Source organism: Petromyzon marinus, chromosome 78, assembly GCF_048934315.1.
Source record: "Petromyzon marinus isolate PM22_M1 ecotype Great Lakes invasive population chromosome 78, UKy_Petmar_22M1.pri1.0, whole genome shotgun sequence".
NCBI classification, from domain to species: domain Eukaryota; kingdom Metazoa; phylum Chordata; class Hyperoartia; order Petromyzontiformes; family Petromyzontidae; genus Petromyzon; species Petromyzon marinus.
The window spans coordinates 60,344-75,115 of record NC_133744.1 but is presented as its reverse complement, the minus strand read 5'-3'; the positions used below and the strand labels follow the sequence as shown (position 1 = coordinate 75,115).

General features: G+C 40.1%; 1 long non-coding RNA gene across 1 annotated transcript; it reads left to right on the top strand.

Moving 5' to 3' along the window:
* The first annotated feature begins 2,652 nt into the window (after positions 1 to 2,652).
* LOC142907343 (uncharacterized) lies at positions 2,653 to 14,563 on the top strand. Its single transcript, XR_012930952.1, has 2 exons — positions 2,653 to 3,154; positions 10,202 to 14,563. It is a non-coding gene; the product is annotated as an uncharacterized LOC142907343 (long non-coding RNA).
* Positions 14,564 to 14,772: the final 209 nt, after the last annotated feature.

Here is a 14,772-nt window from a genome sequence, read left to right as displayed (position 1 = left end):
GTCAGTTTAAGCTTTTTGCGGGAGATATTTTACCCGGAAGTAACATACCATTGGCTGATACCGTGGCTCAGAGCGGAGCAGTGCGGGGCGCTAGGCAGGTGGTGGCACCTCAACCTTTGCAAGTATCTCACGGACAAACACAACCCCCCCGCCGCCCGCCCGCCCCACTCATATAGCCTTAACAGATGCGAGCATCTATGAAGGCCGGCATGGCACACGAGGGGGTGGTTGGCCAGTAGCACGCCCGGCCGCTTTTCTCTCCCCCAGTAGCGATGTTGACTACACACCGCACCAGGTACTCATTTGAGGTTGAGTCAACCACGGGGACGAGTCCCAGGACCGGTTTAGAGAGGGAATCGAACTCGGGTCACCGGGGTTCGTAGCCCAGGGTGTAAACCGTAGCGCTACCTCTCCCCACTCGCGGACAAGCACACTTTGGATAATCATTATCGGTAAGTGCAGTATTTATTAATGATTTAGACTACTATTTATGGTCTAGGAATGTTTTTTTTGTATTGGGTGTTTACGTATGAGAAAATAAGAATAGGTTTTACCCCTTTTTGGCAATACAGCAGGCGTTAATATGTTCAAACACCAAATACAAATATTTTGCAAGGAATCAAGTCAGCATTAACCACACACGCAACTCGTGGTTGAACATGCAAACACACATGCTCTGATAATTTAGCCTCAAACAGTCCTAGACCAGAGAACTTTAAAAGGCGAACAGTACAAGGACATTGCCACACTCAGACCATGTATAGCTCGGAGTGAGCAGCTACAAAATGGGACCTTTTTTTCCAGTATCAAAGTATGACAAAATAAAAATAGGTCTAAACACCTCCTGTTTATTGCCAGAAAGGCTTAAACCTATTCTTATTTTTACATATTAACTTCAAAAATTTAGTTTTTTTGTTGATTTGGCATACAGTACAGTACTTAATTAAATTATGATGTGTCTATTTTTTGTTGCCGTGTATCAACCCTCATTGTTTAGGTAAAGATTGAGTATTGAATATCGCGGTTTGTCTTTCGCGATTTTTTCCAAGAACTTAACCCCAGCGATATTCAAGGGTCTCCTGTACACCGATTAATTATTAAAGATGCCATAAAAAGCAATTAAAGCTGCAAAACGGAGTTGATGATTGGCAATCGACAAATTGTTTACCCTCAGGGAGAAAGATAAAACCATATATAATGAGAGACACAATGTTAAACGAATAGGGGAATATGGTGAATATATATAGTTAAGAAAATAGACCAACTGGCAGATAAAGAGGTAGTTCTGGATGTAACATTAAAATAATTAAACTCTGCAATTCATAGTGTGAAAACAGGCAATCTCTTAGAGAATGTGATATTAATGTGGAAATCATTAAATATGCACGACCGACTTCTAGAACAACATTAATGTATTACTTTTTCTGAAAATGTGCATGCAGTAACTGAATATCCCAATCATTCATCTATTCAAAAAGGGTAATGCAGTGAAGTTAACTTAATTAATGAAAGATTGTTCATGAGAACCATGTGATGATTGACCACCAACTACTAAAACAAGCTCAGCATTAAACAACGTGGGAGATCAAATATACTCAGTGGTTTTTTCGGTAAAGTCACGTATGTAGAAATACCATAAAATTATATTAAATAATATACCGAAAAAAACAATGAGTAATTTATGCAGTCACGAATACTTTAATTCTTTATAAAAAATATACTCCTGACAATCACTTGCCCCAACATCAAATAATCCCGTTGTTTCACCTATTCACATGTTTAAAACAACCACGTTCGACAAAGCAAACCAAATATCCTCCCCATTCTCCAAGCTCTTCTCTGTAAGCTGCCTTAGCTTAAATAGTTCTTCACCATAGCCCCTCCCTGATCTAGTTCCACACTGGTTTCCTACTTGATTCTTCATCATATTCAGCAATATTCTGGCAAATACCTTACCTGTAATTCTCAAGATACTCCCCCCGTTCCCCCTAGAATTGCCGAGCTCCTTTTAAAGTCCCGTTCATATATCAGCTATCGTCGATTATGAGTGGATTGATTACCTTGTGCAACTCCTCGAACATGCTATGAACTCCTTCCTTTGGCATATCAGCAGTAATACCTCTTTCCTGCTGACTTTCCTAATTTAATTTGCTTTACACACTTCAATTGGATAAAAGCGTAATTCTTCTTCCTGATGTTTTATTTAATTATTTTATTCTAACAGATTTTGAAGGTTCCATATTTAAGTAGTCCTGTACTGTACCAGTTCCTTGGCTTTTCCCCCTCTGTGCTTCTTCAACTTAGCCTGCATGCTTTCCTTCCCATCGCTATTGTCCTTGCCAAGAAGAGTCTGCTTAACTTCTATAGCCCTACCTCTGGCTTATTTGCTTAGAGTCCGAATTTACTGAGCCATCTTCCTTACTTTATGGCTCAGAATGCCTGAAGCTGCCTCAACTAAAGCTACTTTGGGGCTTTGCAAGAGTTTATCTGCCGCTGGCTCCGACTCTCCTTCTCTGAGGTTGACAAGGACTTCAAACGAGCCTCTGCTGCTCACCTGAATTTGGAGTAGCAACTCAGGGGACCTTTGGATTTTCTGTTTAAAATAACGTTGCAGATCCTCTCGCTCGCTTACTCACCAGCATCACTTTTACTTCGTTTGTACGTGTAAAATGTATTGATTATCAAATGATATCGTCATATTTTTGGGTAATTTGATCTTCAGCGATAGTGATGTATGAATGTTGAAATTATTTCGCACTGTACGTAGCCAACCGTGCTCATCGGAGGTGGGTGATGGTTTTCGATCGAGATTGCATTTATCGCTAATGGAAATACGCACACTTTTATCAGCGAATTTGGATTTAATTGGCTGTTTAATATAATTATGCATGTATTTTGAGAGCTGGTGTGTGTTATGGCATTGTATGATTTTGCTTCTTTTTATATAGTACAAAGGCAGTAATTAAAGTTATTTTCTCTTATTAAGACTTCTCAGTAAAGATCCAAGGCAATGGATCTTTTCACGAAGAATTCAAAACAATTTTGCAGAAAGAATGCAAATTCAAAATAGATGAAGAAAGTGGCAAAACACTGGTGTTTGTCTACCCATCAAGCCGTCTTGAGGATGAAATTAAAAGAGCTGAGAAGAGATTTGGTAAGAAATCTCATTATTTACTCGTGGTTAAAATATCAGAAAACACAATACAGTTTACACCATCAATATGCACGTGTTTGTTAAGGTTTATCTCAGTGCAAGTTATTTTAGGCTCATAGAATGATAGGTATTCAAAATTTATCATCGATCAAAATAATTGTATAATTCGTGCAATGTGATGTATGTTGTTTGAGTGATTTGGTTGTGTGTTGATTTTGACGGATGTTGTAACATATCAAAAAATCGATAAGGTGGACTCTCACCTGGTTATGAATGGATATTGAATTAGCACACTCATAATGTTACGTATTCATGTATATGCATACAATTTGTCTCTGTATATAAGTTAAGAAAAAATGTAGAATCAATATTTTTACTCTTTGGTCCTATTCGGTAAAGTCACGTAGGTAAAAAAATAAACAAAAATCACGACGTTTCGGCCACAACACAAGTGGCCTTCATCAGGTGAAGGGACCAACCTGTCCAGAGGACAGCGTTGGAGTGAAGACAGCAAGCGCAGGTCGCATCCTTTAAGCTGTGAGTGGGTAAACAGAAAAAAAAACGCCTTGACAAAGGAATTATCATAAAATGTGAAGCTGTGTAAGCTCGCGAATAGAATCAAAGATGCATTAGCACCACCGTGAGAGTTTGGGATGCCACTAATTGAATGAACATACTGTACCATTAAAAATTCCTTTTAACGTTTGGTTCGATTTAGAACATCTTTCCAATGGTTGCTTAGTTTGAAGCCATCTTCTCGGTTGAAATTGTGTCCGTGTTTGTATATCTGAATTGCCTCGTGAACAAATCTCTGATAGAAACCCGTGGGTTTGCAGAGAACCTTGGTATCGGAGAAGACTATATCGTGATCACCCACAGCATTGTAACAGTGATCAGCCACGGCAGAAGAATTCGTTCGGCCGTGTTTCAAATCTGATTTGTGCTCGCGAATTCCGTCAGAGACATGTCGTTTCGTCTCCCCGATATAGCAGTCACCACAGGTGCAGATCAATTTGTAAACTCCGGGGTACTGTAAGTCAGGAATGACATCCTTCACGGAAGGGATCAGGTCATGGATTTTGTGTACTGTATTGAACCGGACCAGGATTTTGTGTTTGTTTAGAATTTTGGAGATCTTTTTAGTAACGTAGTGTGATGGTTTTGATCGGAGTATCAAGTGGTTGTTTCTGTATGGAGGGAGAACAGCTTGGCGGATGGTACGGTCAGAGTATCCATTCCTTTTGAGGGTCAGATGTACATGTTTTAATTCACTGGTCAAGTGGTGTTGGTCCGAAATGCAATGAGCCCTGTGGTATAACGTTTTGATGAGAGAATTATTTTGCGTCGGGTGGTGGTGGGAATCAGGTTTCAAGTAGGAATCTGTATGGGTGGGTTTCCTGTAGACAGAATGTCCCAATGAGCCATCAGGTCTCCTCTCAAACAGAACATCCAAGAATGGCAGTTTGCCATCTTTCTCCACTTCCATGGTGAATTTGATGGCGGGGTGTCTGGAATTAATGTGGTCTAGGAAAAGGTTCAAAGCTGGGAGGCCATGTGGCCAAATGACGAAAGTGTCTCTTCCACAGGGAAGGTCTGAGGGTGGAAGTCTGGATGGCGTCTGATTCAAATTTCTCCATGAAAACATTGGCTATCACTGGTGATAAGGGGGATCCCATGGGGGTACCCTCATTTTGTTTGTAGAAGGTGCCATTCCAAGTAAAGTAGGTATTGGTGAGGCAGTGTCTGACCAGCGCAGGTGTATCGGGGTCTAGTCCATGTAACAAATTTTCAATTATTCAATGGTATCAAGTGCTGGGACCTTGGTGAACAAAGAGACCACATCGAAGCTGACAAGGATATCGTCAGGGGACAGTACAACGTCTTTGACCATAGAGACCAATTGGGCTGAGTTAAGTACTGCTGAGGCGGTCTTGCCAGTGAAAGGCAGCAAGGTATCTGACAGAAAACGGGCTAGTCTATAGGTAGGGGAGTTGATTGTGGATACGATGGGTCGAAGTGGAGTGCCTTCTTTTTGAATCTTTGGAAGACCATAGAATCTAGGGGGTCTTGCAGCAGAAGGTTTTAGGGAGGGACGTTTAGTTGGTTCGATTAGGGAGGTCGAACTTGTGATGATCTTGTTGGTTTTTATCGCTAGGCTATTGGTAGGGTCATTTTTAATCTTTGAGTAACTTCCATCGTTGAGTAGGTTCTGGATTTTGTTGTTGTACGAATCTTTATCCATAATTACAGTAGCGTTGCCTTTGTCGGCTGAGAGGATGACTATATCACTTCTGTTTTTTAAATTCGCGAGTTCAGAGCGTTCATTTTTGCTGATGTTGCTAATGGATTTCTTAGCATTCTTAAGAATAGTGGCTATTTCAGCTGTCGCAACGTCTGCTTGGATGTGTCCTATGCCTTTGAGGGCTACATCGACCTGAGAAATGATATCATCTACAGAAATATGTTTCGGGGTGACAGCAAAATTTAGCCCTCTAGCCAGTACTGTTTTCAGATTGTCCGAAATCGGGGTGTTACTCTGATTAATGACGATTTTGTTAACGTCTAGTTTTGTTATATGTGGGACTGGGTTCTTATTCGATAGGTGGTTGAATTTAGAAATCAGGTTAGCTTTACATTTGACTGAAAGTGAATCGGCAGAAGAAGCAGTCATGTTGTCTACGTGGTTCTAATCAGAAGGTGACATTTTTTGTGCTAACGTTAAATGAGCTTGTAGGAGAGTCCTGTCTAAAGTATCGAGTTCAAAACGGAGTAGTCTTATCCTCTCTGAGATTAAAGATAGGCTGGCCTTAAACAAAATCTGTTTAGAATTCGGTGAGGATACAGCAGCAGATGTGAATGTGAAAGCGATGGGTATTACCTTGTGATCGTGGCATCTTTTGAGGAAGGTCAGCTTCTCGATAAGCTGTAACTTCTTGTCCCGTTGTCTGTTGAAAGCTCTAACAGATAGGTGAAAGCCCTCCCCATAGAGGTTATCAAATCTAGATTTGAAGCTTTCGTGACTGCAAGGATCCATACTCTTTGGTTCTATTCAGTAAAGTCACGTAGGTAAAAAATAAACAAAAATCACGACATTTCGGCCACAACACAAGTGGCCTTCATCAGGTGAAGGGACCAACCTGTCCAGAGGACAGCGTTGGAGTGAAGAAAGTCAAGCGCAGGTCGCCTCCTTTAAGCTGTGAGTGGGTAAACAGAAAAAACGCCTTGACAAAGGAATTATCATAAAATGTAAAGCTGTGTAAGCTCGCAAATAGCATCAAAGATGCATTAGCACCACCGTGAGAGTTTGGGATGCCACTAATTGAATGAATATACTGTACCATTAAAAATTCCTTTAACGTTTGGTTCGATTTAGAACATCTTTCCAATGGTTGCTTAATATGAAGCCATCTTCTCGGTTGAAATTGTGTCTGTGTTTGTAGATCTGGATTGCCTCGTGAACAAATCTCTGATAGAAACCCGTGGGTTTGCATAGAACCTTGGTATCGGAGAAGACTATATCGTGATCACCCACAGCGTTGTGACAATCTTGTCCAACGTCTAACTTTTTCTAATGTGTGGACCTGACGTCTTCTTAGACAGGAGGTTGAACTTGGAAATAAGGTTCTCTTTACATTTAGCTGACATCGAGTTGGCTGAAGAGGCTGTCATGTTATCTACATGGTCCCAATCAAATGTAGACATTTTTTTTCCGTCAATGTTAAGTGTGATTCCAAGAAAGTCTTGTCTAAACAATGGTTGCTTAGTTTGAAGCCATCTTCTCGGTTGAAATTGTGTCCGTGTTTGTAAATCTGAATTGCCTCGTGAACAAATCTCTGATAGAAACTCGTGGGTTTGCATAGAACCTTGGTATCGGAGAAGACTATATCGTGATCACCCACAGCGTTGTGACAATCTTGTCCAACGTCTAACTTTTTCTAATGTGTGGACCTAGCGTCTTCTTCGACAGGAGGTTGAACTTGGAAATAAGGTTCTCTTTACATTTAGCTGACATCGAGTTGGCTGAAGAGGCTGTCATGTTATCTACATGGTCCCAATCAAATGTCGACATTTTTTTTCCGTCAATGTTAAGTGTGATTCCAAGAGAGTCTTGTCTAAACAATGGTTGCTTAGTTTGAAGCCATCTTCTCGGTTGAAATTGTGTCCGTGTTTGTAAATCTGAATTGCCTCGTGAACAAATCTCTGATAGAAACCCGTGGGTTTGCATAGAACCTTGGTATCGGCGAAGACTATATCGTGATCACCCACAGCGTTGTGACAATCTTGTCCAACGTCTAACTTTTTCTAATGTGTGGACCTGGCGTCTTCTTAGACAGGAGGTTGAACTTGGAAATAAGGTTCTCTTTACATTTAGCTGACATCGAGTTGGCTGAAGAGGCTGTCATGTTATCTACATGGTCCCAATCAAATGTCGACATTTTTTTTCCGCCAATGTCAAGTGTGATTCCAAGAGAGTCTCGTCTAAACACAGCCGCTGCTGCAGGAGCTGTCTCACATTGACATGCTAATCTCGCACAATACAATGGCCACCCTCACAGCTCCGGTGGCACCCGGTTATCTTACACTGACATGCTCATCTTACGTTAACAGATTGACATGCTGAAATTTCTTGCAATACAATTGCCGCCTCTTCAGCACCTTAGTCGTTGGGTATATCAGCTCTCTGATCTTACATTCACATGCAAATTCCGTGGCTAGCCCCGCCCACTTAGCCTCGGGTTGCACCCATCTCAAACCTATATAACCTCTTGCTTCAACAGCAGCTCTCGCTATATTTATCCTGCCTCAGCAGTTCTCCTAACGTATTTTTCACCTGATGACGATTGCTTGCGTTGCGATCCAAATGTAGTGATATATTTTGCGTTATTTTTTTAAATTATTTTTTCTAACTACGTGACTTTACCGAATGACCCAAAGAGTATGAACGCATGATTGTTTATTGAGTTACGCAAAAAAGGCGATGATACCTCGGTTAATCAATTGTTACAAAATGCGGTTGTCCTTCAGAAGTGACCGTTCTTTAATGTTGTGAAATGTGTCTCTGTAACAAGTTCTTAAAGTCCGTAATTTATAGTTTAGTTCCATTTCATTTAGTTTCATTTATGTTGGTAGAGCCCTGTGAGCCATTCGGCTCTTGAATCGGGTGCAACCACAACAAAAAAAAAACTAAAAACATGAACAAGAAAACATCTAAAAGTGACTTTGTGACTGTGCAAACAGAAAATCCAGGAAAAAACATCAAAATATTCCTGAAATAGCACCGTACACCAACGCTGTGTGCAAAAATCCCAGTGGGATGCAAGTCAAACAACAACAACAACCACAAGACAACTTGGATTAAGGCCATCAGTCTAACTCCGTACTACAATAAACAAAAACATGGCCAAACCAGAAATCACCAAAATAAAGCCATAAATGTAACAGTGATCATAGGAACTGTGACCGAATGTTTAACAATAAACGACATAAACAACATGTAACACCAAACCGTAGAGCCACAGCTGGCTGCATGAGTCACTCCACAAACAACAGGAGCATCAGTCAGAGTATCACATTTTTCAATGCACCTTTTTAGATCAGCACACTAAATCAAAATACAGATAATACTTTGCAGCGGCCATCCGGAGCAAACCATTTTATTTTATTTTAGGCCATTGAATAGCAGTGGCAGCTAGGGGTGTACAACTCCTCTAGAGCAGTTTTGAGTGAAGATCTCATAGGTAGTGATTCAAGTTGCAGTTTATTGGCAATAGCATTCCAGACCCTGGGGGCATCAATAGCAAAGGCCCTTCCTCCGGTTTTTGTACGGCAATAGGGAATATGAAGCTGGTAGATGAGCGAAGACCTGAGGTCAAATTTGTTCTTTGAAACAGAGAGGAGATCCAGCAGCAGGTAGTCAGCGGATTTTTTTGTAAGTACATCGTGAATCAATAAGATCTGGTGCACAAGCCGTCGAACATTAAGAGATGTTAAGTTTGACCCAATGTAGAGATCACAGTGGGTGAGTCCTATATGGGCAGTTCAATGCAAATCTTAAGGCCGAGTGATAGATGGAATCAAGCTTCTTCAGTACAGTACTTGGGGCTGATTTATACACGATATCACAGTAATCAAGTAGAGGCAGTATGGTAGCTTTTATCAATTCCAAACGGAACATAGGGGGGAAGCAGTGCTTGTGTCGATACAGAAAATCTATTTTTATTTTTTTTATTTTTACCAATATAATCAATGTGATCTTCAAAATTCAGTTTTGAATCCAGGATGACCCCAAGATACTTATAGATCTTGACTTGCTCTATTTGATCATTATTTAAGGAATGTAATTTGGGAAAAAATAACTTCCTGCTTTAGTCCCGGTGAGAAGCATAGCACCTTGGTTTTGGAGGTATTCAGGACTAGTTTAAGAGCAACTAGCTGATGTTGTAGTTTGTTGAAATCACCCTGGAGCTTAGCAATCACGTCATCCGGAGAGCGGCCAGCAGTAATCAGTATCGTGTCATCTGCAAAAAAGATTTACCCTGGAATGATCCAGGTCAGTGCCCAAGTCATTGACATAAAGAGAGAACAAGAGGGGGCCGAGGATGGAACCCTGTGGAACCCCTTTTGTTATCTTATAGGAAGCCGGCCGCACGAATGGTGATTGACACCTTGCTCGTTGGAGGTCTCTCTAATTTTCATCACCCGCTTTCCCTATTACAAGTGGACCCCACCGTCCATTGTGTTCTGCGTTTACACTTATTGGCGCTATGTGACAATCATTACGACATACATATTTCCAAGCACCAAAGTATATAAAATGTTTCTCTGATGTAACTACGTTCCTGACTAACATGATGCATTACTCAAGATTAAAATGTCATTGTGAATTGATGCTGTACTAAGGCCATTTTCCATTACATTGAAATATCTGTACAATACATTGACATACATGGCTTTTTCTTATAATGCCAACATATAAAATGTACGTAGCATCATTTTAAAATCACGCCTCTTCTGTTTTGACGTGTTGTAAATGTTATTGTGTTTCAGGCTACATTGCTGCAATCGTTTTTTTGGAACAGATACATTCATCTCAGTTGAAGAATTTAATTCCAATTATACATCCTGAACAAAGATATCACGTGTTCAATATTTATTACAACCGTGACACAAACAGCATGCACGCGATTCCTCATAATACAACTGAACTGAAAAGGATGAAGATGCTTGGATCTAACACCGACTAAGCCAACGTATTTTTTTCTGCACAAATCAAATATTTATGTATGCATGTTGAACTTCTTTCGAACCGTATGTAGCCAACAATGCTAATCACAGGTGGGATCGTGTTGTTTACTACGAAGGGCATCGTTGCCTCGACTGCTTGGTTCTCTATCTTATTCAGTGCCAATGCCTGAATAAGATATTAAAGTATTCTACTATTGCCCGCCTGATTCTACTCGATGTTTTCTCTTGGATTGGTTCAAAGTAATTAAAGATTAATTCTGCCAAATAGAATTCCTCATTGGCAACAAGTCCACTGTCGGCAAAGACTCCAGTTTGAGAACTTGCTAAACTCAGACCATCACACTCTCAAAGATTTAGCGAATAATTGGAGCTTCCGATCATTCTGAGATGTTGATCTCTTCCCACGAATCTCAACTCTGCAGGACCCTCATATCTCCATGTGCGTGATATTTCTAGCATCCACCATTTCCTTACCAGCGCTGCCCCTTACACCTTTATTTGTGCGGTCGTCACATTCCCACATGCAAATCGCTCCTCTATCGCCTCCCAACTCGATGACTCATCATGATCCAACATTCCCTGCCTACCACTCCCTTCTTATCTCCCTTTTTACTCCCTTCCACACCCTCTCCTCCTACCTGGTCCCCTCTCATCTCACTCCCCTTCCACGCACTTTCCTGCCTCTCCCGTCTCATCTCACTATAGTCCCTCTACGAAGACTCCTACCTCTCCCGTCTCATCTCACTCTACTCCCCTCCCACTCGCTCTCCAGTACTGCGACCAGTGCTTTATCTTGAAGTTCCCAGTCAAACTTAGCAGTTGGCTTTCCTTCCCCCATCTATCCGTGCTGTCGACTGCCTCTCCTTGTTTTAAGGCCAGGCTTGAGACCTTCCTATTTTATTTTGTCTAACACCTCCTCTTTCTCCCTAGAGAAGAAATGCATGCGCATCTTCTTCCCCAGGACACGTATTTTTCACTGTTTTTGACTTGTATTTGTAAGCTGGATGAATCCAACTTTCATTACTTTCTATGCAGATCGTAATTTAAGTGAATAACATGATATATAAGACAGAGAGGATTTTTTTTTAATGATGACCTTGCTCTATCCAACCAATGACCCTCTTGGACTCTCATATAGAGGTGTTTAAATTAGAACATTCATTTTGGGGGGATTGCTATAGTTGTAAGCATGCAACCACTGGAGCTTCATAGCACTTATGGATAATAATTATACTCTTTGGTTATTTCAGTAAAGTCACGTAGGTGGAAATAAAATGAAATTAATCACGACGTTTCGATCACAACACAAGCAGTCGTCATCAGGTGAGACAAACACAGCAGGAGAACTGCGTCATATATTTTATTTTATTTCCACCACGGTGACTTTACCAAAAGAACCAAAGAGTATGGATTCCTGCAGTCACGGAAACTTCAAATCAAGATAGAATAATCATAGTTATCTTATTCTTGGTTCTTTCGGTAAAGTCACGTAGAAGGGAAACAATGAAATAATAAAAATATAAAACGTGACTTTACCGAAAGAACCAGAGAGTATGGATACCTGCAGTCACGGAAACTTCAAATCAAGATAGAACAATCATAGTTACCTTATCCTTGGTTTTTCGGTAAAGTCACGTAGAAGGGAAACAATAAAATAATTAAAAATATATAAAACGTGACTTTACCGAAAGAATCAGGAATATGAATACCTGCAGTCACGGAAACTTCAAATCAAGATAGAATAATCATAGTTACCTTATCCTTGGTTTTTCGGTAAAGTCACGTAGAAGGGAAACAATAAAATAATAAAAAAATATATAAAACGTGACTTTACCGAAAGAACCAGAGAGTATGGATTCCTGCAGTCACAGAAACTTCAAATCAAGATAGAATAATCATAGTTATCTTAGCCTTGGTTCTTTCGGTAAAGTCACGTAGAAGGGAAACAATAAAATAATAAAAAAATATAAAACGTGACTTTACCGAAAGAATCAGGAATATGAATACCTGCAGTCACGGAAACTTCAAATCAAGATAGAACAATCATAGTTACCTTATCCTTGGTTCTTTCGGTAAAGTCACGTAGAAGGGAAACAATAAAATAATAAAAAAATATTAAACGTGACTTTACCGAAAGAACCAGGAATATGAATACCTGCAGTCACGAAAGCGTTCAATCAAAATGTATAGTTATCTTGTTAATTTGATTATCCGCTGTATTTGATAAACCTGGCTCATGAGACAATTATAGAAAAACTGCAGCATCCGTTGGATCATGCTCACCTACATGTGGTGGAATGAAACAGGTCCCTGCAGGGTGGGCTGGTAGGACAAGTCTCTGCGCTGTCTATTGCTGATTTTACACCCCAACAGCACGAGATGTCACTTCGTTAAAGTATCGAAAGGGGACGGACGGACGGACGCATTAATCTATTGCAGGCTGGTACACTCAGTTCACAACTTCCTTCCTACCAGTACCAGTGTACATCGTGTTGATGCTGAGCAGTGCTCATTAGGAAAACCACATTCCCCGTGAGGAATGCTGTCATTGCCTTTCAAAAGCAAATGAGGTTCCACTCTCCCGATGTGTACACGCAGCTTACGCCTTCGTATGGAATTCCTTGCAATGTGCTGCTAACAACATTGTCGAAGCAAGTGAAACGGGGCTTATTATTTAGTGATACAAAATAAATGTAGGAATCATTAGCGTTATGGGATGCTCTTATCATTAATTACTCTATTTAAAATGATAGTTGTGTCATTATCCAGAGTGATTTCGTAGGTTAATAGATCAAAAAATTGATACCATTTATTTGAAAATAGGCCATTAGCTAGTTGAACATCAACTAACGTCTAAATTGGCAAGGTCCAAGGGAGTCGATCATTTTTAATCTCGTAATTATTTTTTCAAGAAATGTGCTTTGTGAAGTCTGCTATTTTTCTTCACGTACTAAAATGCACATCGTGCTTTAGGTGATGATATTATTAATTGCCATATATATTTTCATTATTAGGATAATGCACGCAAACTCCCTCACCTCATATTTTTGACAATCGTAGGATGCTCTGTGTTTTTTTGTTGTTGTTGTTGCATAATTTGATTAAGCTGTCTAATGCTGAACGAATACGTTATGAGGTCACAATCATTACACACAAAGTGCTTGGCACAAATAAACCTCAATAAAGGAGCATAAACGAGCACGTGAACTCCGGTCATCTTCATCGTGGTTTTTGGATAACCATCGAACATAGACAATAAACGCATCACACGCTTTCTGATGCCCGTTTGTGGCCAGCCAGAACACTCTTCCTGCTGATATTAGGAAGCCATTGGAACTATGCCCTTTCAAATAATCTCGGTTGAAAACTCATTTCCTTAGAAATGCTTTGTATTTAGTTTGCTGTCCCTCTCCCGCACATCCGATTATCACAGTTGCCTACGTACGGTGCGAAAAAAGTTCACAAGTGCATACATGTTGTTACCGTTAGCAATTATATCTCAGAATTAGAATGGTATTGAGAAACGACTAAGTTAATGTCTAAAGGCATGAATATCATTTCTATTATTATTAACATATTAAACTGATTATTCTTGTTATTGGAGTTATTTTTTAGTAATATATGCACATAATTGCCTCGTTATATGCAGCCTTTTGTGCTAATGATGCCCTGTTTATAACGGGCATCGCTAGATGAACGTATTCTCGAGTGTTTTAATTAAGCCTCAAACAGCCCCACGCATTTCGATCGTGCGTGCTAACAAATATTTTGAATGTAATACTGGACAAAGGTACCTCTGTGTGTTACGTTTTAATTTGGCAGTTGACTAAGAGACCTCCACAAATACACATTTACACATACGTGGTAATGACTATTGAAGCTCCCAGTTCTAATTGTCACTAAACCTATTCGAGTGAATACGCTGATAAAGTGCACCTTCTTCCAGGTCCGTAATTGGTTTGGTATAACGAGGTGATACTAAAGTTTAATTAATTTCTGATTTCTTCCAATTTTAACCTTCGCATCAGCATAACACGTATTGTCCGATGATATAATTTTATTCTGAAATTCACAAATCTTGAAATTATTTGGAAGTGTATTTACTCTGTAATGATCATATGCAAAAAAATATGTACACGTTGGAAATAAAATGGTGTGGTGTAATTACAATCATGCTTCAATGGAGTTTTTGTTCTGTCCAATGGGCCAGAAATGTTTGAATGTTTGTTACAAGGCAGTTGTGCAATGTGAGTAAGAGTGAACAGGGTAGTCACCTGGCCGAGCGGTGGTGCGTTTGTCGCTTGTTAGAGAGGTTCGCTGTTTAATCTCAGGACCTACCCAGGTTGAATCCGTGGGAAAGTAAACTATAAAAA